The sequence below is a fragment of the Mixophyes fleayi genome, chromosome 2 (genome assembly GCF_038048845.1).
Source record: "Mixophyes fleayi isolate aMixFle1 chromosome 2, aMixFle1.hap1, whole genome shotgun sequence".
Lineage (NCBI taxonomy): Eukaryota > Metazoa > Chordata > Amphibia > Anura > Limnodynastidae > Mixophyes > Mixophyes fleayi.
The window spans coordinates 329,223,379-329,251,071 of NC_134403.1; the positions used below are offsets into that span (position 1 = coordinate 329,223,379).

At 40.6% G+C, this 27,693-nt stretch overlaps 1 protein-coding gene across 2 annotated transcripts in view; it reads right to left on the reverse strand.

Annotated features, from left to right (window-relative positions):
- The window catches only part of SEZ6 (seizure related 6 homolog), a 455,419-nt gene that overhangs the window by 367,884 nt on the left and 59,842 nt on the right, over positions 1–27,693 (reverse strand). The window lies entirely within an intron of this gene.

The following is a 27,693-nucleotide window of genomic DNA, read 5'->3' on the forward strand; positions in this document are numbered from 1 at the left end:
TAAAAACTGTAAAGAATAGATAAAAGTGAAAGAAAAAAAAAAAGCGTGGGGTCTCCCCTCTATTCATGCTTAACCCTAGTGCTGCCTGACTACTGCTAGTTCCATGAAAATCGGGGAAAAAATTTGCGTGGGGTCCCCCCGATTTTCATGGAACCAGCAATAGGCAAACTAGCCGGGGTTGGAGGCACTATAGCAGGGGGACACCCGGCAGGGGTCCCCCTACCATAATGACTAACCAACCCCAGGCTGTTCAGCGCTGGTCTTCAGGGCCATCTTAACAACATTATGGGCCCCCGGGCAAAGCAGTGCACTGGGGCCCTAGATATAGATATATAGATGTATACAGATATAGATATAGATATATAGAGCTAGAGATAGATAGATGTACTTGCTTAGTGACCCTTGAAGGTTTTTTTTGCAGGTTTTTTTATTTTGCAGGATTATTCTCATTAAGAGCCGTGCCTATGGGGCCCCCTTGCCCATGGGGCCCCCGGGCAGCTGCCCATCGTGCCCAATGGAAAAGATGGCCCTGCTGGTCTGGATTCCCTAGGGAGTGGGGTCCGCCAAAAAAAATGAGCGGGCTCCTTCCCTAGGGACACCCAGGTTTATTTATAATATTAGGGGATTTTCCCATCAGCGTGGGAAAATCACCTAATACTGTAAATAGACATATTTATATACCCCCTGTGTGCCTCTTTTCTGTGTTGTATATATTTTATATTTGTGGATTTTTAGATTTTGGGAGAGTGACACTATCCCAATACAGCAGCGTCCAGAGTCATTACAGAGGGTGGTTATATTAAATAGTGCTAGGTAATTCATCATCATCATTTATTTATATAACGCCACTAATTTTGCAGCGCTGTACAGAGAACTCACTCACATCAGTCCCTGTCCTATTGGGGCTTACAGTCTAAATTCCCTCAGACACAGACTAGGGTCAATTTGTTTTCAGACAATTAACCTACCAGTATGTTTTTGGCGTGTGGGAGGAAACCAGAGCACCCAGAGGAAACCCACGCAAATATGGGGAGAACATACAAACTCCTCACAGATAAGGCCATGTTCGAGAATTGAACTCATGACCCCAGTGCTGTAAGGCAGAAGTGCTAACCACTTAGCCATCGTGCTGCCAATTCCTTTTCATTTTTGGAATTACCCCCCCATAGTAATCTCCACCCTTATATTTTACAAACAGAACTTTCCTGTGTGTCTTCTGCTCCTCTTCTCTCCGACACTTATGTCTTCTACAGGCAGCTAACAGCACATCCCATGCTGCTAGCTGCCCTATCAGTGCAGCAAGTGATCATCTCACATGACCACACTCAGCTTAGCACTGCAGCTGCACTGACAGGCCAGCTAACAGCATTGGATTTGCTGTTAGCTGCCTGCATCAGTGTAATTGAATACACTGACAGCCGAGATCGCCCACTTGAGACCAGGGGTGATCACGGAGGAGGCAGCGTCAGACATTTTATATACAATTTTTTTTTTTTAGAAGCTTGCTAATTGTGTCGGCACTGCTCCCCAGGGCCGCCATCGGGGGGGTACAGGGGGTACTGTTGTACCGGGCCCGGACTCACCAGGGGGCCCGGCACAACAGCGCAACACATACTTGGCACTGGCACAGGCAGATCACATGATCACAGGGGGAATGATTGCTCCACCCCTGCGATTGCATTCTGGTGTCTGGCTGTCATGGTGACAGCCAGGCTGAAGACAGAGTAGCGGAGACCAGCGGACTGCAAGACAGCGGGCCCCCAGGTAAGTAGGTGTTGCGCTGTTGCTCATGGTGGGGCGCTCATCAGGGGGGGGCCCACTCATCGTGGAGGGGGGCCGTACTGGGCCCCATGATTTCTGATGGCGGCCCTGCTGCTCCCCCTAGGGACCCAGTGTCCCAGGCTGCAGCCTGATCAGCCTCATGGTTGATCAGGCCCTGAATAAGTTGCCTCAGAATCCGCAGAGCCATACAATTAACAAAATATAAACAAAAGAAAATACAAATAAATAAGGGGCAAGACAAACAATGCAATATTGAAAAATCAATACCAAAAGAGACAATAGAGAAAGCAACTACATTAGAAGCACTTCTACCTCACAGCACTGGGGTCATGAGTTCAATTCCCGACCATGGCCTTATCTGTGTGGAGTTTGCATGTTCTCCCCGTGTTTGCATGGATTTCCTATGGGTGCTCCAGTTTCCTCCCACACTCCAAAAACATACTGACTGCTATTATATATTATTTTTTTTACCTTAGTCTGTGTGTGTGTGTGTGTGTGTGTGTGTGTGTGTGTGTGTGTGTGTGTGTGTGTGTGTGTGTGTATATATGTTAGGTTATTTAGACTGTAAGTCCCAATGGGCAGGGACTGACGTGAGTTCTCTGTGCAGCACTGTGGAATTAGTGGTGCTATATAAATAGCTGTTGCTGCTTATGATGATGATGATGATGAAGACATATTTATAACAAAGGAAAACCTTGCAAAGAAGATGATAATACAGGAAATAGAAAGGGCCATGCTCATAAGAGCTAAAATTCCAGAGGGCAGAGAAGGAAACGGAGACAATAGAGGTGGAGGGAAGCAAGAGGAAGGGTAGGTAGAGCAAGAGGAGGGAGTTCTTTAGTATGGGGTGGGGAAGCAAACAGAGAATAGTCCTTTCCTTTATCATTATCCAATCCCTTAGATAATTGCAACTAATTTAGCAATAAGTCACGTGTGTAAGGGTGGTCCCTTTAACATGACCAGTTTCACCCAGGACAAAACTTCCAACTTAATTTACTTTTGTAGTTAGGGCTGAATTTATTGATCAATGTTTTAATGAATTCAACACAAATAACTGTCATTTTAGAAGGAGAGGAAGGGTCATGTTGTCATTTGTTACATATAATTGTGCTTTCCTGTAAAATACTCTTGGATGCCGCATAAGGCTTCCCATTAAAAGTAATGATATCCCATCTGCAGAAAGACTGATGAGGTGTAAGAATCAAATTAGCTTCTCTGGGAATTTCCTAGTTGTTGCCGGTGAGTGCAGTACCAGAAGCATTACTGCACGTAGCCAGTATTCAGTGAGGAATGCCATAGTCTACACTGCTCCCACCATCAGAAGTAAAATTAGTACTCTTGGCGCCTATATGTTATATCAGCATGATGTTATAAATAACCGATACTATGTCATCTGTGCTGCAAGCAAAGATGTTTCTATGTTCACTTTCATTGGTAACTTTATTTTATAGCTGCATTACCACCTAGTAAAATATTTTACTATGTTCCTAACCAGAGCCTGAGAAAAATGTTCCTCTTACAGCCCCACCTGGAAATTGGTGGGCGAGTGGTAGACTAGTCCAGTGATTGTGGCGTGTGGTTGGTCCTCCCTCCCACAGAGCCGCCATTTAAACTTGGTGGTGCTGGGAACAATGGCTGCGTATAACACCTCATGGACCTTCGGCTAGATGGACGGGGTTCGTTGATAAAGTATTTTACGTAACTGGTGGTGCAGCTTTGATGAAAGTATCAAATAAGTTTGAAAAAAAATGGTGTGGCATATACATAAGCAGTGACATGAACATTGAGCAGGGAAAGCAGCATTAAAGGGGTTGTCCATCTTCAGAGAATTTAATATATTGTCTTCTACTTACCCTCCTACAACTCTAACTAAATACATTGCTATCTGTCTGGTTTCCTTCTGTGCTTTCCAGCCATTTCATTTATATAATCAGGCACTTTTCTTTTTAATACAGTTGCCTTTGGATATGAAATAGATCTGGTGTGCTCACTGCATTGCGTATAACTGTATTCAGAGAACAGATTTATGCATACTTGCCAACCGTATGTTGCCCAGGTCCGGGAGATCCTGGAGGGCAGGAGGGGTGTATGGGCAGAGGGGGCGGGGCTTTGTGATTCACGTCATTTTGGCCCCGCCCCCGGTGACGTAATGCCTGTTTTGGGTCCAGTGTAAAAAGACCCCAAACAAGCATTACATCACTGGGGGCGGGGCCAAAATGATGCAAATTGCAAAGCCCCGCCCCCTCCGCTCCTACATTCCGTCTCTAATTTTATTGAAGTGGGCAGATGGGCCAGGTGTGGGAGAATCGCCATCTCTCCCGGAAGTCCGTGAGACTGACCCGAATTTCGGGAGTCTCCCGGACATTCCGGGAGAGTTGGCAAGTATGGATTTCTGCCATGTTCACCTCACCCTGATCACATTAAGCTTTGCCTTAAAAGCAAAAAAGAAGCCATAAATATAAATCAATCTGATTGTAAAAGTTGAAGTATGGCGTGAGTAAGCCAATACATTAACATTATCAGAGGGTGGAAAACTGTAACTATATCAGGAGGTAAAACCGAAAAGAAATATCTTCAATAAATAAAATGTTTGCAAGACAGGAGTAATGACACTATACTTGTGTTAACTGTGTTTCCCCAGTGTGGTCACACATAGCTGGTAAATGTAAAAGTGCTTGGCGTGGCTTGTTTCTTTCTCAGTTCACTGTTAGGTGATTTTATCTACGGCATTTAGTCACAAACATGTGAAAACCAAATGAAAAGTTATGTTCAATTTCCTTTCATTGGCGATGGGTCTTTAAAGGACAATTCCCAGAGGCACAACGATATGAAAAAGCTATTAGCATTGACACAAAAGGTTGCTACTTGGGTGAGTGCTTTCATTTCAGTGCATCTTCACCATGGCTTGACTTAATGAGACTGGTGAGTAAACGCTATCAATTGCCAGGAATGTGTAAAGCACGGCTGACCAAAAAGCCATTGTATAGTTCTTTTAGCAAATGCTGAGCAGGCAACTCACTTAGATGGGTGATGCTTATACCCATAGACTGCAGAATACATTCTGGAAACAAGGAGGAAAGTGCTGATGTGTTGAACTACATGCTGTGTACTTAAAACATACAAAGTAATAAAAATATATAATGTTTGATAAACTAATGAGTATGTGTCTATGTATTGTTGCTCCAAATACTCACAGTGGCTTAGTGGTTAGCGTTTCTGCCTCACAGCACCGGGGTCATGATTTTGATTTTCAACCAGAGCCCTATCTGTGTGGAGTTTGTATGTTTGCCCCATGTTTGCATGAGTTTTTGACTGTCCAAAAACATACTTCTCCAAAAACATACTGGTAGGTTAATTGGCTGCTGACTAGACCCTAATCTGTGTGTATGTACTTTTGTGTTCGGGAATTTAGACTGTAAGCTCCAATGGGGCCGGAATTGATGTGTATGACAAATATTCTCTGTGCAGTGCTGAGCTATATAAATAAACAATAATTGAAGCCTGCAATCACAAAAAATAATGCTACAACAAACTTAGGCTGCTTATTCCAACGATAAAATAAGAAAAATCTTACGCTAGCAATCAGTTATGGCAATAGAATTTTAACAAGTACATTATTTTTACAGGTGCTGTGCTGAATGCATTTATATTAAAAGAAAGACTAAGCTCTGCAAGTTTCCTTACAATCTTCATGAGTAGAATTTTGGAGTGTGGATTTATCTGATCAGCCGCATAGGAGATTAAGATCCAATGCCTGTGTTATAAGCCTGAAAGTAAAGCTGTTATGGAGAGTCTATGCAGACTGCTCAGCTGTCCCTTTGAAGCAGGCAGCAGTTTTACCATGCAAGTTGTAAATTACTGTCAAACTTGTTATTAGGGGCGGCACACAGTATGTTTATCTACATAGCAATAGTAGTAAGACATCTGTGGAGCAATGCACTGGAAGGAAATTATTTACTGAATATGTCCTACAGCTATAAAAAAAAATGTCCTTTAAAGACACATGATGCCATAGTTATGCAATTACATTTTAATATAGAGACAGCACATGACACAATCAGTGCAATCACATTTTTTAGCTCAGTGTAGTCATGCTGTGAATATGATTGGTATAAAATTCTTAATACTGAATCACATTGTCGACCGGTAGAGAGAGATGATTGATATATATATATATATATATATATATATATATATAGATATATATATAATGTGTACATGCACGGGCTGGCAGATGTCAGCCCGGAGGGCGCACGCACATGCATCACATTTATCGCCGGTTTTTACCGGCGATATTGCTTCCAGGGGGCGGCCCTAACAGCTGTAATTCTGAGCGGCCCGGGGGGGGCAATCCCCCCTGCCCCCCCCGCCGCTGTATGTGTATAAATATATATATATATATATATATAGTTAGTTAGTTAGAAAGTTTTGGGGGCTGTCGTATGTGATTTGTAAACTGTAGTTTGGTTGTAAAGAGATAGGAGATTGTGTCTACTTTCTGGTTACAAAACAATGACTGTTCTTTCACATTGAAGAACTGCACCAAATGAGATCAGTCAGGTCAGTGTGCCCCAGGAAATGGGGTCACTGAGAAGACAGGAGCAATCAGAGATACAGAATTATCTCGGTTAATCAACCCCAATGATTCTCTGGAATTGTGCTCCAAATAAATGCTGGTAGAGTTCTAGCATGGAAGGCAGTCCATAGGTTACTAAGAGGATCAAAACAGACAACTCCTACAAAACAAAAATAAAACTCACTCATCTAAATGAAAAAATATAAACATTTTAGAACATTCACAAGCATATAACTACATTTCTCTCACCTCAACAGAAAGAACACAAAGAATAACGAAAACTCCAAGGCGAATAATGATTTATAAAACATAATGAAAGAGTTAACTTGGTTTGTTCAGAAAAATATTCTTCAGGGTTCAGGACTACAGCTTTGCAAGTCACAATAGGCTTTAGTTTTATTAAAAAGTTTCCATGACATAGAATTACTGCATCTATGATTTCTAACAGTTAGGTCCAGTTTCACAGGATATGTATCTTTCTTTGTTGTTTGTAATATTTGCTGATGTTGGACTTTGTGATTCACGCTTGTGCAATGCTAAAATGTCTACATGACTAAAAAGTTAGATATAGATTATGATTCGTTTTGATAAACTCTGAGCATATACTACACCCCACCTGTGCGTGTATTTATTGTCTCTCCGGCCGTTATAATATATTTTATCTGATCACTGACCACTGAAGAAATATTGCTTTCAATAACAATATACTTACAAATGTTTCCTTATATCGTTAGAACATCACTTACAATATTTAGATATATTTTATATAATTGTTTATACTGGAAAATTCTATCATAATAATTATGAAATTTCCCCTGCCCCAATGTGTATGCATAAATGTGAAAATCAGTGAGGGTCATTTACTACAAGTGTAACCTATTTACTTGTGTGCAAATGTGCCTATTTGTTCCGTAAACGCATACATAGGTTCACACCCACTTCCTCATGTTATGAAAGTAATGAGACATAAGGGCTGTTTTTATTTCATGTGTCACTTTTGTACATTTGAATGTTTTTTATTACATTACTATTTGTGTACATGATAATGTACATTATAATGTGCTTTCTCATATAAAGTGCCCCTGGGTTGGTGAAAAGGACATCCAATGAAAGTACAGACTGACACCTTCTCCACTACAAGCATGTAAAAAAACATGTTGTTCTGCCTGAAAAAGCTCATCTGGCAACACAAATCCAGGCGTGGGGTGCAAAGTGAGGAGCATGAGTGCGTCTAGTCTGTATTCATGGTGGAACATCCCAACCCGCCCATTTGCCTCCATCAGGTACTTTATTTTGCCTTTGCTGACCACTTGATGGGCTAACCGTGTATAAAGAGGTAGGCACAAAAAGGTGCGTGATGTCACAAATTGGCATATGTTCTGTGTGGCTGCATTCTGTGGTTTTGGACATGATTCTGATTGTGTACATGAGAGATATACAGTATATGTATATGTAATGTACATAATCAAGAAATGAAGAGAAAGACAGGCTTAAGGGTAGATTTATGAAACCTAAATAGGAAAAGATCAGATTCTAGCTATGGTTAATCTAGTACATTTTAGAATATACTAAAATCTGATTGGTTGCTATGGGCAACACTTACACTTTTCCTTTTTACCAGGTTTGACAAATCTAGTAGTGTTTGTAATATAAGTCAACCAAGCTATTTTTGGTTAAGGTGGAGAGATGCAATTCACCCAAATCTGAAGTTGCTGCAGAACATGAGTATAGAGCTTATAGCCCTGAGGTCTGGATGATAGTGTGAGAGTTTGCAAAATAAAAATGATATATCCATAAGTAATAATTATGTTACAGCTTTAAAAGAAATTAGCAGATATTTTACTCAGAATGAGAAAAGACAAAGATTGAAGTTTTAAAAATGTTGCAAGAAATGTTCTCAGAGAATATGGACAAGCCAAGGACGCACAGCTGAATGTTTTATGAAAAGTAACATTTAGACTGGTGAGAAAATGCTTGAGAAGATAAAAATATAAGACTTGTTTAAAACTTACAAATTGCAGAATACGCATAATGTATCATTAGCTTATTGTATTCATAATTTACTGTTTTCTAATTGGCTGTTGCGCTGTTATACCTCTAAAACTTCTAATTGGTTGTCACAATACTATACCCCTAAAAACTGTTATGTATAATTATATGATTTATTTCTGGAGTAAAGCAGTTTCAGTTTGGAAACCAGACACTTGTGTGGTCTCTTAACCTGTGCTCCGATTGATCGTTACTATAGATATTTGATAAACTGCTGACTGACTTATCCAATTACAGGTGGTTATTCTGTTAACATAGGTAAAGAACCCCAACAATAGTCAGTTCATTCTCCTGTAAGGTGTGGTTGGGGTTAGAACATTTAAGGCCAAAATCCAATGGAGAAATGTGAGAAATTTTGTTTCCAAATGTAATTGAAGGCTTGAAAATATTGCTTATCTCTAACAGTAGCCCTTAATAGACACTGCATACTTGTCTGTGTACTGGAAGTGTGTAGTAGGTGCATCCCATTAGCACCTACCTCTGGATCAGTCACTGACAGTCTAGCTTGGTTTTCCTCAGCTCTGCCCGGTTTAAAGTGAACAGGTGCCCCAGGTTAGTTGATATGCTGCTGACACAGCTGGAGTAGCGCAGTATACTCACAGTTGGTAAAAGACTGTCTATTGATGAATTAAATACACTGTTTTATTACATGTCTTTTCCCTCTCCTGCAGAGTCCTTTGTTACAGTATACATGAATGCAGTGGCTCACACAGACCTGATACTCTTTCTACTTTGAGACTGTCAAACTGCCCCTTAACCTCTCACCTCCTTACTGCTCTTTCCCTGCTTTCACTCAGCACCTGGTCTCATTCTCTGCTCCTGAATCATTCTTCACACAGCGCCTCTCCACTTGATATTCGTTTGGTTCCTTTCTTTCAGATCTCTATACTCAACTGTCAGCTCACACGGCATGCACTGCGTTCTGGAGCCTCCCTCTTAGAGCTCAGACTCGCTCTATATTCTACTGTCAGCTCCCTCAGCATTCACTAGGTTCCACAGCCTTCCTCTTAGAACTCAGACTCGCTCTATATTCTACTGTCAGCTCCCTCAGCATTCACTAGGTTCCACAGTCTTCCTCTTAGAGCTCAGACTCGCTTTATATTCTACTGTCATCTCCCTCAACATTCACTGGGCTCCACAGTCTTCTTCTCTGAACTCAGACTCGCTCTATATTCTACTGTCAGCTCCCTCAGCATTCACTGGGTTCCACAGCCTTCCTCTCTGAACTCAGACTCGCTTTGTATTCTACTGTCATCTCCCTCAACATTGACTGGGTTCCACAGTGTTCCTCTTAGAACTCAGACTCGCTTTGTATTCTACTGTCATCTCCCTCAACATTGACTGGGTTCCACAGTCTTCCTCTTAAAACTCACACTCGCTTTATATTCTACGGTCAGCTCCCTCAGCATTCACTAGGTTCCACAGCCTTCCTCTTATAACTCAGGCTCGCTTTATATTCTACTGTCAGCACACGAGGCATGCACTGTGTTCTGGTCCATCCCTCTCAGAACTCAGACTTGCTTTATATTTTACTGTCAGCTCAATCCGCATTCACTAGGTTACAAAGCCTCACTCTTGGAACACAGATTTACTTTATACTCAACTGTAGAACGTACTCAAAAGTCAAAACTGTACTCAACTTCCTCTCAAAACTAAATTCAGTCGTCAGCTCATTCAAAAATTGTCAGTCTCAATTGCATGGGATCACAATACCAGTCGTGTGTAGGATTAATTCTGAGTCTCAGGATCAAACCCAATGTTACAGGTAAAATAATTGTTTTTTAAGTTATTCAGAATCAGCTGTGAGGTTTCCAGACCCATGTGGTGAGCAATGTGCATTTATACTCCACAGTACAAAGGTGCATATTTCTTAGGAGTTTGCATTAGTAGACAATGACCCTAAAATCCATCCCTTATTAGCATTCATAACGATCTTACATAAGGAGGCAGAGCTTGACAGCTGTAACTGGGGCAATGAATAAGATACATAGTTAGGGGAATCAGAGAGAACACCAGAATAGAACCCATGAGAAACTCAAGTCAAAATGAAAAAAGGAATTTTTAATTGTAATTGTGTAAAAATAATTTATGATGTATTAAACATGCACACTTTAATGACCCTCACACCATCTCAATCCTCTAATGTACATGCAGAATGCATACTAATAGGCACACTCCCAGCTGGAAAGTATATATGACAAGAATATTATACAAGCCCATTCCTTGTTTTCATTGCAGAACATACAAAATAGGGTAATAGGACATTAATGCTGGATAGGCCATAGCTATAACAACAAAGAGAATCAAGTAATGTCTATAACAATACATACTCGCAAGCAGTGTCACATCTGTCTGGAGTGTGTCCGCTGCACTCCTGACCAATACATCACTCTGACAAGCACTTAAGTATACTCACAACAGTTTTAACCAATGCCGATCGGACTATGAAAGCAACGTTTGTTCAACCGCTTATGTGTCCTAATGCAATCGCTAACATAATATCAAGAGAGAGGTTTATTAGAAAATATAAACTGATTGAAAACCCTTCTACATGTGTGATGATTGGGGAGCTTAGTAAACCAGCCTCTTTGTTAAAATGTTAAGGTGCAAATGTACACTTTGTAATAATGAAGAGAATAGAAAAAAAAATGATTATTTATTGCATATTGGTTACTAAAGCATCAATATCATATAACCAATAGTAAAAACAGCAGCCATGAACAAAATAAAACTGTGATGGGTAGTTCTGGGCATTGGCACATGAAGGTTTATATTTTATCCAAAATTCATTAGGTGCACGGAGACTGAGTTTTAATAAGCCTTAAACAAGCAAATTGGTTCTGCACATGTCCACACAACAGGCCGCATGCATATACGCGTATGTAGATTTGCTCACATCTGACACCTGTGCTTGCTTACTCCTGGAGAGCCGTGAAGGGAGAGGGGAAGTCTAACATAGGCCAAGTACAGTAAGGGTGTGTTGCAAACAGATACAAACCCCCACAGAGGCACATCTGTCAAAGCTGGGTGCCTGAGGGCTGGTGCAAATATACACTGCTGATGGTAACTAGCTAGCCGCTCCTGATTGACTGACTACGGATTCACCAATTGAGCTGCATAGTGTGCATATATATGATTTTGTGCACATATTTTAGCAGGATTTTTGTTTTTGTTCCTAAACGAAAAGGAGAGTTATACCTTCTGTATTCAAGAGGTTCTTTTAAAAATAGTATTTCAAGCCAGTAGTGAATGCATATTTCACTCTTAAACATAAAAAAATAGTGTAAGTGTATCTTATGCGTGACTTGGTGTAGACAAGGCACAATAGTGGTGCAGAGTCGCGGGCATTTTGCGACTCAGTCATATGTATATACACACAATTATGGGTTTTTAGGGGAGCATTTCATGCCAGCATTTTGTGATGCAAACATATTCAAACTCAGCATGAGCCCTAGAGTGTTGTCACTGTATATTGTAAAGGGGATGTTCACAGTAAAAAAAAAATTACTTCTCCCCTTCTTTTAAGACTTTCCTTAATTCACTTTTCCAGGCACATACAATTAATAATGAAAAGCTCCTTGGGAAATTCTGTACACTTGGCTAGGTATTAGGTCAGTCCTACATAATATGTACATGTAGCAAATTAGAGCTTGAAAGGCTCAATAAGAGAATTTAGTTGAGGTTTTACAAGAGCGGCAACTATCTCCCAGAAGACATCTCTCTTCTTAGTTCATGACGTGAGTCTAACTCCCCAAACTGGGAGGATTTTTCAGCTTATAAACTTCACACACTGTTTTCACTTTCAAGTTAAGGGTATACTTTCCAACTAGGTGAATGTGATCCCTAGTTCCTTGAGAACATATTCATTATGTTTATTATATTGCTTAAACAAAAACTTCAACACCAGCTGCATGCAGACCTGAAAAGAGTTTTGCCTTTTTAAGAGCTTACAGTCAAGTTCAATACTCCATCAAAGACTGGATACACACTACGGGAAAATTCTAACCATGCAATATTTTTTGCAATTTCATCAGCGTAGAAATAAATTGCCAATTCCTGTGTTTTATATGATTAACCTTCAGATTTGTGCTCTTCCTCTGTCATAACCATCAACTGAAAAGATTGTGACTCTGCACACCCCGTAGAGATCTATGGACACTGCTGGTCGTGAGCGCACACACACACTGCAGAATTGTAACGTTGTCGTTCCATCCTTGAACAAGATTTTTAGTTTAGTTTAAAAATCTCGTTTAACAATATGATAAGCTTTGGAACGATAATCTAACATAGTTGCAGCATACACACTAATGTGATATCAGGCCAACCAGTCGTTTATTGTCCGATTGCCCCGATAATCGGCTGAAAACATTCTAGTGTGAACCCAACCTTATACCTGTGGCTCTTAAACAGCCCCTCTGGCCCTGTTTTCACTAAGCACAGCTATATTATCTAGAGAACAAAATATTTTATCAAAAGGACGATGTCCAGGGATATCTGGGAACGAGGTGCACTCAGTAGATTTTAAGCTACTTTTCTTATTTTTTCAGAGGATTTTAGCCACCACTTTAGTAGGTAGGTAACAGGAGTTCTCAGGCATATAGAATGGTATAATATTGCACTCAATGTTCTTCTACTCCATGCAGGAGTTGCCTCAGGTAGACAGATTGATGTCAGATGTGGCCTGTCAGCACACAGTTTCAGGATTGCTTTTAGTGAAAGATTCTGCTGTAATTAAGTGTGTTGTGAAAAACGTGGGTGCCAGTGGCTTTAGGAATTAATATGTGGCCTGGCATTTAAGTTACTCTAAATTAAAAACAAATTTTGCAGCATAGCAAAAATAAGTTTTGAAGAGGTGTGAAGTTCTATAGACAGAATCCACTCCTCAGAATGCCATTCTACACTGTATTTAGTACATTGGTAATTCACAGAATTTATAGCCTATGACTAGAGCTGGAACGATGACCAGTAATTCATTCTGCTGTATGTGTTGAGGTTGTGATAGGTCTGGGAATACTTAAGGCCAAATTACTCTATAGAAAGTAGAAACTAGAGATGTTCACTGACCCCCGTGTTCTGGTTTTGGTTTTAGATCTGGATTAACTTTGTGTTTTGGTAAAACCGCTCTTGCGTGTTTTGGTTTTGATTTTTTTTTCTAAAGTCCCAATTTATTTTTGCTAAAATCACATATTTTTGCTTTTTCCCCCCTACATTATTATTAACCTCAATAACACTAATTTCAAGTAATTTGCAGTCAATTTTAACCACCTCACAGGTCACAATATTATTGTCATACACTTTCAAACAAAGACTGCAGCGACCTGGCTGGATGGTAAGCGACAGAGCAATGACTCAAACACACAGCAGTTCATAGCACATCTAGGAAACATTGCCACACAGCAGTGTCAGTAAAGAAAAGTGGTGCAATTAGCAATGGAGAGATGGAGCTCTCCTCTTTGTGTGTTGCCTATATAACACAGTACAATGTGACTGCAGATTTAGAAGACCAAGTATAGAACTCGGTACTCGAATCTGCTAAGTTTGGGTGTGTTCGGTTCTCAGAGAACCGAGCCTGAGCATCTCTAATAGAAACAGACAAATTCTGCAACCAAATACAGAATAAGGCAAATATTTTGTGAAACAATTCACACATTTTTGTTCATAGCTCTGTTGCATCTCTCAGAGCAATCAGCCAAAAGGTCAGGTTCCCAATAAAAGTCTCTTTGTGGAAACAGGGAGATGTAGAGCCAGGCCCGGCGCTCCCTTTAGGCAAGGTTAGGCACTTGCCTAGGGCGCCGGGCTCTGGAGGGTGCCACAGATAAAAAAAAAATTAAAACTGTGCGGCGACCGCTGACCATACCTCTCACGGCCGCCGCGCAGCTTCACATACATCCACAGGGAGGGGGGAGGGACTATTGATCATCACCGCCGCCTCTCTGCTCCGTCTCCTCCCCTCCACTCACTGATTGTCAGGCCATGACATCATCATCACGGCCCGACAGTGTCAGTGAGTGGAGGGGAGCAGACGGAGCAGAGAGGAGGCAAGTTAAGGTAAGAAAAGATGGGGGGGGCGCCGATTTCAGAAATGCGGCGGGGGGCGCCGATTTTGAAAATGTGCCTAAGGTGCCAAGGACCCTAGCACCGGCCCTGTGTGGAGCTGCCATCTCCTGTGTCTCGTACAACACAAGGTCCTTGTGCCTCTGCCACTAGACTCCAGCTGTAGTCTTCACAGTTCAGTACATCCTAGAGCTAATTCATTTTAGCTGCAGACAGAAATATATACTGCCAGCTGATCAACACTCCTGACACCGGTCTGGTTCCTGCAAAATGCAACTCTCTCTGTCTGCTGGATTCTTTATAGCAGTCAGCCAACGATATATATACATACACATATTCTGGCAATGGCAGATCAGGACACACTGGAGGACATTTATGAAGGGTAAACTGACAGCTCTGCAGGTTCAATTCATTCCTGGACCTGGGGCACACCTCCATATATGATATTGCACGTAGATTTCCAGAAGTAGCCATTCTATATCACCTGTCACATTCTAAAAAAGTGTTTTCAGTGTGATGTTTTTTTTTTTGTTTTTTTTACTGTATAGACTTTGGACCTCATTTAGAGTCGGACGCAAAGTCTGTCTAAGAAGTGTAGGAGTGGGAATGTACCGCAGCTTGGTAGGGTATTACGAGAGGCAAGCAACCCCAGTTGCGTCCCACTCATAATACCCTATCGAGCTGCGAGCAGTTCCTGCAGCTAGCTAACGCTTGCGCCACCTAATTCCTGCCGCACAGCTTTAGCCCTGTTTTGACGTATTTTGCGTCTGCGCCTCACTGCGACTAGGATTTATTTACAGGGTCACACCTTCACAATTCCGTGTTCCTCCCATTCTCTCGTAGTGAGCCGCAAGCTGTCGCAAGTGTAAACTGCGTCCAAGATGCAGGCGGATATGGAGCTTTCTGCAAATGCGTGATAGTGTTTTTTGTTGGATGCGCCTAAAACGGACTTTGCGTCCGACTCTAAATGAGGCCCTTTATCTGCAGTGAAAAAGATTAAATAAAAATATCTATTTTTGTTTAGGAAATTTTCTAGAAGCACTGGTGCAATGGACCTCATTTACAAAGCTCACTTGGTGTACACAGCATAACACCTTGGTTTGCACCCCAAGGTGCATACTTCCAGTCCACTTTTGAAAGACACCTGCACAAGCTAAAGGTGCAGGGAAAGGTGGGAAATCTCCAGAGGTGCACTGCAAACGTCACATAAAAGTCCAACCTCCTACCATGTTAGAACCACTGCTATCATCATTATGTATTTATATAGCGCCACCAATTCCACAGCGCTGTACAGAGAATATTTGTCATTCACATCGGTTTCTGCCCCAATTGGAGCTTACAGTCTAAATTCCCTAACACACAGAAATTCTGTCAGCAGCCAATTAACCTATCAGTATGTTTTCGGAGTGTGGGAGGAAACCGGAGCACCTGGAGGAAACCCACGCAAACATGGGGAGAACATACAAACTTCACACAGACCAGGCCCAGTTCAGGAATTGAACTCCTGACTGCAGTGCTGTGAGGCAGAAGTGCTAGTCACCAAGCCACCGTGCTGCACAAATACATTTTCAGCTTTTCACCTAAAATACTGTATGATTTAGCCGTATAGCTTAAATTAATCATGAGAATAATATGACATTAGGACTACATTTATTACATATGGCATTTGTGTGCTTCTATAAACACACTGCATCATGCTCTGTCAACATTTCATCTGTTCTTAACTTTGGTGAACATTTAGGTGCGCCTGTGCAAATCAAAGAGCACATTGTCACCAAAAAAAATTGTGCACTGCGCTTGGCCATTTTCGCTGTTTTAAATGAAGCTCATTGTGCCTATATTTATTATGTATATTAAATTAGCTGCAGATGAGAAAAAATTAAATCTACCTGTCTATGTGTTGTATTTGGGATCGAGTTGGTGAAAGCACAGAGATAGCACTCCAGGCAGAAGTGTGAAACTCAGTCGCTGAGCCCCATAGCAGAGCGTGTATTAGTTTCACCACTGACTCTAGGGGGTATATTTTGTATACTTGCCTACTCTCCCGGAATTCCCGGGAGGCTCCCGAATTTCGGGGAGTGCTCACGGACTCCCGGAAGAGTAGGCAAAGCTCCCGCATTTGCCGAAATTCACGGCAGTGAATGGAGGGGCTGGGGCCGAATGGCATCATTAAGCTCCGCGCCCTCCATTCAATGCCGTGAATTTCGTCTTTATATAATGGGGGCGGGGCTATGGTGATGCGACAATGTCACTACGCCCTCCTCCTACCCCATGTCACATGATTTCTCCCCCGAGACACAGGGAAGAAATCTTAAAAGTTGGCATGTATGATATTTTCTAAACTGCAAGTTTGAAAAAGTGTTGCCCTAGACCAGTGTTGGCTAACCTGTGACACTCCAGCTGTTGTGAAACTACAAGTCCCAGCATGCTTTGCCAATATATAGCAGCTTATTTCTGGAAGGGTATGCTGGGACTTGTAGTTTCACAACACCTGGAGTGTCACAGGTTAGCCAACACTGCTCTAGAGCAACCAATCAGATCCTAGTTATCATTTATTTAGTACATTCTACAGAATGACAACTAGAATCTGATTGGTAGCAATAGGCAACATCTCCACTTTTTCAAACCCGCATATACACTGAGACACTGAACTGCAGTGTTAATTCATACCTATATTTATATACTGAAACGATTTATAAACTGTGCTGCTAAGTAAAATCAGGATTGAAAAACATTTTACAGAGCGACAGGTAATGAATGACTTTTGAGCCTAACCAAAGGGATAACGAGTTGTAGACAAAAAGCAAGTGCAGGGTGTCTGTCCATCGTTAGTGTATACTGAAATGGCAAATGTCTACAGGCAGAAGAAAACAGAGCTAATGTGAGGAATCCCTGAATTTCCATTAGTTCTATTTTTACCCAGAACTTTTTACAGCCCGGTATTTATAATACTACCTTGAGCCTCTGAATCAATGAAATTCTGAGAATCTTCAAACTTGCCATAATCTTTCCCTGAGATCGGCACTTATAGCACTCAGCAGTGTACAGTCCCTGCAGAGAGAACATATGTGGATGTTCAGCTCTTTCCTGCTTGTCAGCCTCAAAGCAGATTTCTCCACAAGACTCCAAGAAAGGGAACGACCATGATTATCCTGCAGGAGCACACAGGTGCCAGCTCCTGATGAATTGCTTATCTTTGCATTCATTCCAATAATAGTCTCTTACGGTAAACATGTGAGACTGCGCCGTTGCACCGCAGGCAACTTAGCTTTGTGTGGTCAGATATTCCCAGCTCCCCTGGCTTATTTTATGCATGAACTACAGAGCAGAAGAGACTGATTCCAAGGTTCAAAAGAATAATATGTCTGATTTATTTTTTATTTGCTGTTCAATAAGCAGATGTCAGTGTTGAAGAATATTATAAAAACAGATATAAAACTCTTATTCATCATTTGACCTATTTCCTGCCATAGGAAATGACTGGCTATCACCAGTACACAATGGAAGCATAAGGTCAACTGATATTCATAAGAATGCATGTTATCAATCCACTAGGAACTACTAATGTCACTGTGGTGTAAGGCACTGAGGAGTAGATTTATCAAACCGTCTAGGAAAAGTGGAGGTGTTGTCCATAGCAACCAATCAGATTCTAGCTATAATTTATCTAGCACATTAAAGGAAATTACAACTAGAATCTGATTGGTTGTTACGGGCAACACCTCCACTTTTCATTTTTTATAAGGTTTGATAAATCTACCCCTGACTGTCTCTAAGTGCCTCCCGCCTTAGTAATGCTATTATTTCCTAATCAATTGATAAGCTGAATTGTGGATGAGCACCAGTATGTCTGCCTATGTGTTGGCAACTGATACACTATAATATGTATTTGGGCAGGTGGATATTTAATTCACTCCCTCACCTTTGTTGCATAGCAGGTTTTTTTTATTTTGTTTTTTGCTTTCTGCTTTTCCAGATGTATTTAAAAGCCACCTTTTAAACTTGAAGTCTGTTTTGTTTAGTAAAGACTGTGAAGTGGAGTGCGCAGAGCACTGACTGCAGACAACACAAAGAGCTGTAATCGGAAGCTGTTCTCCTCATTTGCCAACACTGGTGATACAGGGACGCTTCAGCATTCCAATAGTGTTAGCTTAGGATGTATATAGAAACACGTCCCTTTATCCCTGTGACAATTGTGGCAAAGTACATACTACATTTGTTATCTAGATCCTTTACAGATCTTCAGCTCAGTTACATTTTGTGTATGCTGAATTATGTGGGGTGTCAGTCATCCTTTCTGTAGGACTAAGTAGTTATGCTGATAGCAGCATTGTTGAAAAGCAGGAAACCTACTGTATCAAGTTGATGGCCTAGGATGCCAACACGCACAGACTGATTTGGTCATCAGAGAGGAACAGCATGTTGTCCTCTTGATTCCTAATACAAAAAGAACCTCTCTGCCTTAACCTGCTCTGTTGCTGTTATTTAATACTACAGAAGAAAAAGGAGTAGAAAGTGAAGCAGAGGTGGAATGAGATAAATAGTAGGTTCAGATAAGAAAAGAAATGGTGGTAAAGACAGAAGAATGAGAAACAAAAGGAAAATGGGGTGTGCACATTTGTTGGAGGTGTTAACCTTACATACACCTTAATAGTGATTAGCGTCTGTATTGTATGTGTCAATAATTAAATTAATTAGATATTAACCCTGCTTTTCATGATCTATCCTCCATGAACTACTGAAGCAAAAAAAGTTGGCATCCAATTAGATTTCTATCAGGTCAGGTGGTAAATGCTGATACTGACGGCTGTATCTGTGTGTGTGTGCGGTCATTGGCTCATGGGAAATATTTTTTTTCCCATAGTGCTCCATTTCATTCGACTTGCCCACTGAACATCCAGATCTATCCAGCTTGGCCTCGGAGTGTGGGCAGAGGCGGAACTAGCGAGCTATGGGCCCCAAAGTAGGGAAGCAGGGAGGAGGGAACCGGGGCCCACAGCTCACTAGTTCTGACCCTCTCTATCTCCATGGGCCCCGGTGCACCGCACCAGTGGTAATTCTGCCACTGCGTGTGGGGGAATTAGCAATATGTGGTCATAGGATGTATGACAGTTATAAAAAAAAACACCTGTTATCATCAACCAGTTTGCAGGATATTTAAAACCAATCTTTTGCTGCCTGTTATGTCAGCCTTTACCTGTTGTACATGCAAGAAAATATTGTGCTATGTGTTTTTTCAAATATCAACCAATTTTGCATATGCAAATTATATTATTTGTCTCACAAGCAGGATGAAAACAGCGATGAATGTATTCATGTAACTTTTGAATAAGATGTGTAATAAATAGAGAAGTTTAATAAATGCCTTTAGGTCCTGAAACATATTTCTCCTGAGCTGACATTATCCGCAGTGTAACCTAGACTGTACATAAGGAACAGAATGGGAGGGGCTAGAGACAGAATATATAGCTTAATGCTGATTTGTAATTAAATGATATGGGGAATTAAATGTCTGGGGCCAAGAGGTAGAATGATTCTAAGCTCCAGGACTTAATCCATTATTGGGCCCAATGATCTGTTTCTGATTTCTGTGGGTGTTTAACACAATAAATAACCTATATGCAGTGGTTATCTAGAGCACAGATACAAGACACTGCATATATGTGAACTGTAGATTGGTAAGGGTCTATTCTCCCTGACTTACAGTAAATATTCTGAAGTAAGAGTGAAACTGCACATTATGATAATAAGGGCTAATAAGTATTAAACCTCAATTAATTTAAGCTATTTATGTTTATGCCTTTGTGCTTCCGTATTCCAGTGATAAACGTAATTAGTTTGCAGTGTTTCCTTCTCACTTATTGTATCTGAGGGATGTGCTGAGCAGGCAGAACTTTCCCTTGTCTAAAAGCAGCATCTAAACCCTGGTATTAAGAAGCTTCTGACTCTTATTAGCTTTTATTTTTTAAGATCAAAAGAATCTCAATGCACAGCCCATAAATAGACATGTTAATGGCTTCTGCTAGCATCATTTATTTAGATGGTGTCAGCCTATTATGCGGTGCTGCACAATGTGGGCTGAAAAGACAGTAATGTGTATAATTATGACTTAACGTGTGGGTATTATGTCAAACTGGGATTAGATTTTACAGCTGGTCGGGCCCTGAAGTCAACCAAGCTGAAATAAAAGTTGTATGGCCTATGAAAATATGTTATTTACGTGTGGGTGAGTGTCACAACTTTTATGACCAGGAAGAGAGCAATCAGTAGCCTGCTGACTATAATACCTAGAACGTTTCCATACACAGACAGATCTGTCTGCTCTCCCTACCAGAGAGCAGCTGAATCTCTGTCCACTTTGGACACACGCCCTTGCAGCTAGAACCACAGAGCTCCAGTTAGTGTGGTCAGCTGATAACCGCACACCTTGTCGGATAAGTTTTTCCGTCAATCCTGATCAACATCTGATCGTTTCTGATCAGGGTTGCAACAGGTGGAAGTTTTGGACCCGCATATAAAGGCTTCTGTTGCTAACTTGGTCTAAACTGATCAATTTCTCTCTCAGATTCATTATCATTTGTTAGCAAACTCAATTAGATTTAAATTGTTTGATTTGTTTACCCGCGTTTTGTTTAAAGCTGGACAGGAGATCTAAGCAATACACAAGCTACAGCAACATTTATAGATCTGCTGGCATCATTAAAAAACGTATCCCAAATGTGACTATTCCGCGTCATGAAAAGTAACCATTTGATTTAGGGTGGCAAAGTGTCATGGTGGCACAGTGGTTGCTACCCCACATTACCACCAGGACACTATCTGTATTGCCGTTTATGTTCTCACAGTGTTTGAACGGGTTTCCTCTGGGTCCTCTAGTTTCCATCGGCATAGATGATTAAATGTTTTCTGTAAAACTCTGCATAATATGTAGGCCAGAGGCGGAACTAACAAGCTATGGGCCCCGGTGCAGGGAAGGGGGGCCCACAGCTCGCTAGTTCCAACCCTCTGCATCTGCCGTGCAGCAGACCCCATTATCTCCATGGGCCCCCCGGTGCACATCACCTTCCGCATCAATGTTAATAATAGTAATTTAATTCCCCAGCATTCCAATTGTCAAGCGCTACAGAATTTGCTGGCGCTATATAAATAAATGTTGATGATGTTGATGATTTTAATGGATGCAGTCTATATGAAATATGTAGCTGCAGTTTGATTCATCATATCACTAATCCGACAATCTCTGCATTCTGTTAAAACAAGCACTACTTATTAATACTGTACATACCCCAAGTGTGGCAGGAACATTTTAGAAGACTTGATTAACAAGGGTAGTAGAGGACTGGTAGCTTCATAGGTTTTGAACCCCCCACCCCCTCCTTTCTTATAAAGAACTGAGATATAGGATTTTTTGAGGTAGGTATACGATACAGGGCAACAGAAGTTATATTGATGAGGTGTTAATCTAGGGTGGATTCAGGTTTTCATTCTGAAATAATGATATTTTTTTTCGTATTTGAGGCATTTGGAAATGGCCTCTTTATAAACTTTAAGAATTCCTGAAGATTATTAAACATAAATAGCAATAGTCAGTTCAAAACAATTCAGCTTCAATAACTATTTACTGAATTTATTTTTCCTAATGCTATTTTCTGAGGATGAATAAGAGAACCTCCCGGCTGGACTTGACCTGTGTTCCTTCTAGTCCATCCATCATACTGTTGCTTGATGAGCGCTGTTTACCAATTTATTTTTCTGCATATAATATTAATTGATGAGATCCCCACTGTATTATATCTGTCCATTATCTCTCAAGCAAGCAAAGCAGACAAACCATATAAAGTTGGAGTAAAGATCTAAATTGGTTTTCTCAAAATACTTACATGGCCTCCACCTCATAAAGGAAAATATAGTGACTGTGGGCAGCACGGTGGCTTAGTGGTTAGCACTTCTGCCTCACAGCACTGGGATCATGAGTTCAATTCCTGACCATGGTCTTATCTGTGTGGAGTTTGTATGTTCTCCCCGTGTTTGCCTGGGTTTCCTCCGGGTGCTCCAGTCCCCTCCTCAATCCAAAAAAACATACTAGTAGTTTAATTGGCTGCTATCAAATTGACCCTACTGTGTATGTTAGGGAATTTAGACTGTAAGCTCCAATGAGGCAGGGACTGATGTGAGTGAGTTCTTTGTACAGCCCTGCGAAATTAGTGGCGCTGTATAAATTGATGATGATGATTAACCTACACTGAAATTAGTTTTCCCGGGGCCTCTGACAAATGGAAATGATCAGTCTGAACCACCTTCCAATGGAAAGCAACCGACCTGTCATTCACCACCACCTCCAATCCCATGTTGGATATGCCAGGAGGAATATTGTCTCAATGACCTTTCATACAATAAATATACCAAGTCTACAATTAATATGCTTGATTTGGACCTCATCATTCTCTTTCATAACAATATAGGTACTATATAGACTTCTTGGATGCCACTTTAAGAACTGAGTGACATTCAATTAATAAATAATACATACATTCAAAAACATATTCAGTGTGGACATTTCTATTTTTCCCCCGTTATGTCCTTCTTCCTGGTCTTCTTTATAGATGATGCCTGCAGACCTACAGGTTGAGCATGGGATGAATAGTCTGCAGTTACACATGGGGGTATATTTACTAAACTGCGGGTTTGATAAAGTGGAGATGTTGCCTATAGCGACCAATCAGATTCTAGCTGTCATTTTGTAGAATGCACTAAATAAATGAAAGCTAGAATCTGATTGGTTCCTATAGGCAACATCTCCACTTTTCCAAACCCGCAGTTTAGTAAATCTAGCCCATGGTCTGGATAAGTACTATGGTTTAATTAAAGCAACAGTATAGAACATTAATTATGCCAGTTCATTAGAAAGCACATTACCGATGCTTCATCTGCAGTTTGATTTCATTCTGCCAATCTTCACAGTCTCTGTAGAAGAGCTCAGACAACTACTTGTTACATTGGGAACAAACAAACAAGAACTGAGACTCTATTTTCAATTGTGCTAGTTTGTTCTTTATTAAAATATTACATCAGTGTTTCATAGTGAACTGTATTTTTAAACTGTAATGTTCTAATGTGCAATAGAATGAGGTCCATTATGGTTCTAAGCATATAATTGCTTGTCAACTGTGATATTGTCATTCGAGTTTTAATTAAACAATTTTAAGTGAACGATTTTCCTATGTAAGAGGTTCCATCTTTAACGTCCTGGTCATTTTAATTAACAATATACATAACAACAAATCCCCGATGATAATAATAATAATTAGGTATTTTATCATTCCAAGGAGCTACAAACTGACCCTTTCTAAGCTTGTAATATTGAGTCATATGTTCTCTCTCTCTTAATTTCTCTATTCCTAGCAGAAATACTGTGATTTAGATTTGTGATCACTAACTTGAATGTCTGGCTCCTTCACTTTTCCAATACTTTCAGACCAGCTAAAGGTGATCAATCACAAAGCTGTAGCTAACTTTCTGCTGCGGGCGCATAATTAGAGATGTTTGAATAATTTACTGCAAGTAAATTAGGTGACTACTTTCAGGTAATTTTAAAGGGAATCTATCGCTCATAAAAAATAGTTGTGACTATTTCGAAAGCAGACACAGCACTCTGTAGCTACAATTTTAAACTATGTACACTTTACTCATTATTCATTTCTGACATCAAATGATCTTGTTGTAGTCATGCTCCAATAAATATTTCAGATGAGCTAGATTCACTCAGTATATATGTACATATAATATATATATATATATATATATATATATATATATATTATTTTTCATTTATAAGGCGTGGTACATGGTGACACATACAGAAAGCAGTGATTCATAACACACAACATGATACATGATGAACAAAATACAAAGACCAGACATACTGAATGAATAAAAATACAGGTAACATGGCAACGTAGATCAAATTATATGAGGGACAGTGAGTGAGAGTGATGGTAGTAACCAGTGAGATGTAAGCCTAAGCGTAAATAAACAGGGCTAGGAAAGCAAGTCAGGAGGTACAGAGGGTGATGGAATATTAGAAGGAGCACACAAGGAAAGAGGACCTTGCTCCTGAGAGCTCGCATTCGAAAAGGAAAGGGGGAGACACAAATAGGTTGGTCCGACTGGGGGAGTGGGGGAGAAAGCCAGGATAAGGGAATACGGAGGAATGCTGATAGGCTTGAATAAAGGAATGAGTCTTAAGGCTGAAGCCTTTGAGAGTAGATGCTAACTTGATGGAGCATGGGAGATCATTCCACAGCTGGGGAGCAGCCATGGTAGAGTCCTGGAGGCGGGAGTGGGAAGAGGTGATCAGTGAAAGTGTGGCAGCGGTCATTGGCAGAGCGGAGGGGATGGCGAGGAGTGTGGGTAGAGATGAGGTTGAAGATGTAGTGGGGGGGGGTGGATAGATTGAGAGCTTTGTATGGTCAGGAGTTTAAATATTATTCTGTAGGCCATGGAGGGCCAATGTAGGGACTGGTGAAAGTGGACAGCAGAGAGAGTGTCGGGAGAGAAAAAGGAGGCTGACAGCAGCATTGAGGATAGACTTGAGAGGCAAGGTGAGAGTACTGTTGTTGAACTGCAACTCCAAAAATGTTCTGCTGGCCAATAACTGAGATGCTTGGTATTGTATTTCAGCTACAACTATAATCTAATCTTGCAGTATACTAATAATCACAGGGGCACGGTAAATTAGCTATGCAGCAAATGTTTAGGGTGGGTGTAAAACAAATATCAGGGGTAAATGTATTAATGTCCGGATTCTTCAACTCCGGCGTGTTCAGCGTCTTAGGCGATTAAATTTAAAGCAGCTCTGCATTGTAAAGGGAAGTTTCCCTTTACAATGCCGGAGTTGAAGTATCCGGACATTAATACATTTACCCCCTAGTGTTTAGAGTGGGTAGAAAGCAGAGTAGCCATAGCTAATCCACAAATTCTGGAAAGAGGCATGGAAAGTGTTTAGATAGAAAATTGTGTTTTACTTAGAAAGTGTTTAATAAAGTAGATTTCATTTTAATTTAGTAAATTTTCTTCTATAGTTACATTTCCATCTAAGGTTATTAAACATTTAAAAGCATGCATACATTTGCATAAAAGCACACCTTTTACAGGCAAGTGCATAGATTGGTGGGCCAAGATAGTGGCATCGATGGAGGTCTATAGGATTGCACTGTCTGGTGGGAGGAGCTGGCTGATCAGTGGTGTATTTTGCAAAGTGTGGATAAGACACACAAGTACACTTAAGTGCAAAAACAATATTTAGTTTTGCATGAAAGGAATATATAAGTGAACACAGAGGTGGCAGAGGTGGAGGGTAGGAGCACAGACTTTTCTTTCCTGCAAAAGGAATTCTCCAGCTGGTCAGAAATGCCTTTAACCGATCCTTGTCCAATGTTGCACTTTATTGGACAAGTGTCCTTCTATGTGTGCTTCAAGCAATTTAAGAGAAGCCTTCAAGTAGATTGGACTTTGATGTCACGTTTTTTTTGTTTCCAACTAAGTAGTTTTTGGACTATATGCAAAACTACACATTTAGAATCAGGCTCACTTGAACAAAAAGGAGCCACGCTGGCCTGAGTTTTTGCAGCTCAAAAATGAGCCATGTTAACTATTATCTATGACCCCTGGCAGGCCAGGGTTATATAAAAATGTCCGTCAGCGTATTATTACCCACATGCTGGGCATTAGCAGGTAAGTGATATCAGCAGAAAAAAATATCTTATTTTAAAAAACTATGGAAATAAGTAATATAATAGATTTGACATTGTCACAAATACTAAAATGTTTGACAAATGATAATAACTGCTAGACGGCTAACATGTTATTCCAGCAAAGCAGGGTGCAGGATAATTATAGTGTTTTTGTAGGACTTGCTGGATGGGGTTGGGGGAAATATATAATGTTATTGAGTTGCGTAATTGCAAGGAGCAAGTTCCGTGGTCAATATATAATGTTCTGTCTAATTGTACCATGATATTGAAGTAGTATGTAATTACAATAAATAAACACAGCTGTGTCCAATAGGAAGAGATATGTGAAGCACATTGTCAGTGGCATAACTAGAGTGTTAGTGGCTAATTTATTAACAATCGTCTGCGGCTCAGTTATCACCAGCAATTTTCTGAATGTGGAATTGCTTGTAGTTGGATGTGACCAGGTAAATTTACCCCCTATCCCTCCCCCACTCCTAGCCCTAAATACTTCTATAACCCACCTGCAGAGCCTATTCTTCCCTCCCTGCCTAACTGTAATCTTCCTCTCAGAAGTCTAAACCTACCGATCACCTTGCAGCCTGAACCTGTCTTCTATTATTTTTACCTGGACCAGAAGGACGATCAGTGGGAGCAGCCTTGAGACCAGCGACAGGAGGTGAAGGTAAGGAAAGTTCTTTCTAGTAATATAAACAAGCATTTGTAGTAAACTGTAATAGCTGTGGCTGGCTGCTGACTTCCGTCTTGCTAATCACAGCGATTGCACTTCATTTGTAATTTATGGAGCATTTTCAGACCCAGTGCAGAAGTCGCAGAAGCAAACCAACCCCCACCCCTTCCCCATTCCTGCTGATAACAGAGGACAACTGCTTGCATTCAGAAGAATAGGGAATGTAAAGATAATGTCAACTATCTCAAGTTGTGTTAAGGTAGCGGCAACATTTGCTTATACTTTGTGAATGTTACGAGAAGACTTTTCTTATTGTATCAACATTGATTTCATGTTAAGTGGTCCTTTAAAAGAAAAAAAAAATATCAATATTTCACTGGGTGCCCCGCTTGCTCAATTACTTTGACACCTTGCAAGCTGATTATAAAACAAAGCTTTTATCCTTGGATTGTCAGTGCAGTGAACTCAACCCCCAAATAATGTGATGTTGGCTTTGAAACATCCATCTTTTATAGGCAGGCTTTGCTCATTAGCTCTTATCTCTGTGACATGGGACTTTGTAGATGTGTAGAGAGCTGTCATAGAACAGGATAAGAAGCATCGGCAAAGACATGGAGATGGCATGTAAATAACACAAACAGTGGATATGGCCAAATTGTGGTATGTTAAAATGATATTAGATGAAATCTAAAGATTATACTTTAATACCACTGTTTCATCAGGGACCTGCTAATACTGCTAAGATAAGAAGTAAGAGAGACAGCAAGAATAAGATGGTTTTTTCACAAAAGCATGTCAGGATTGGATTT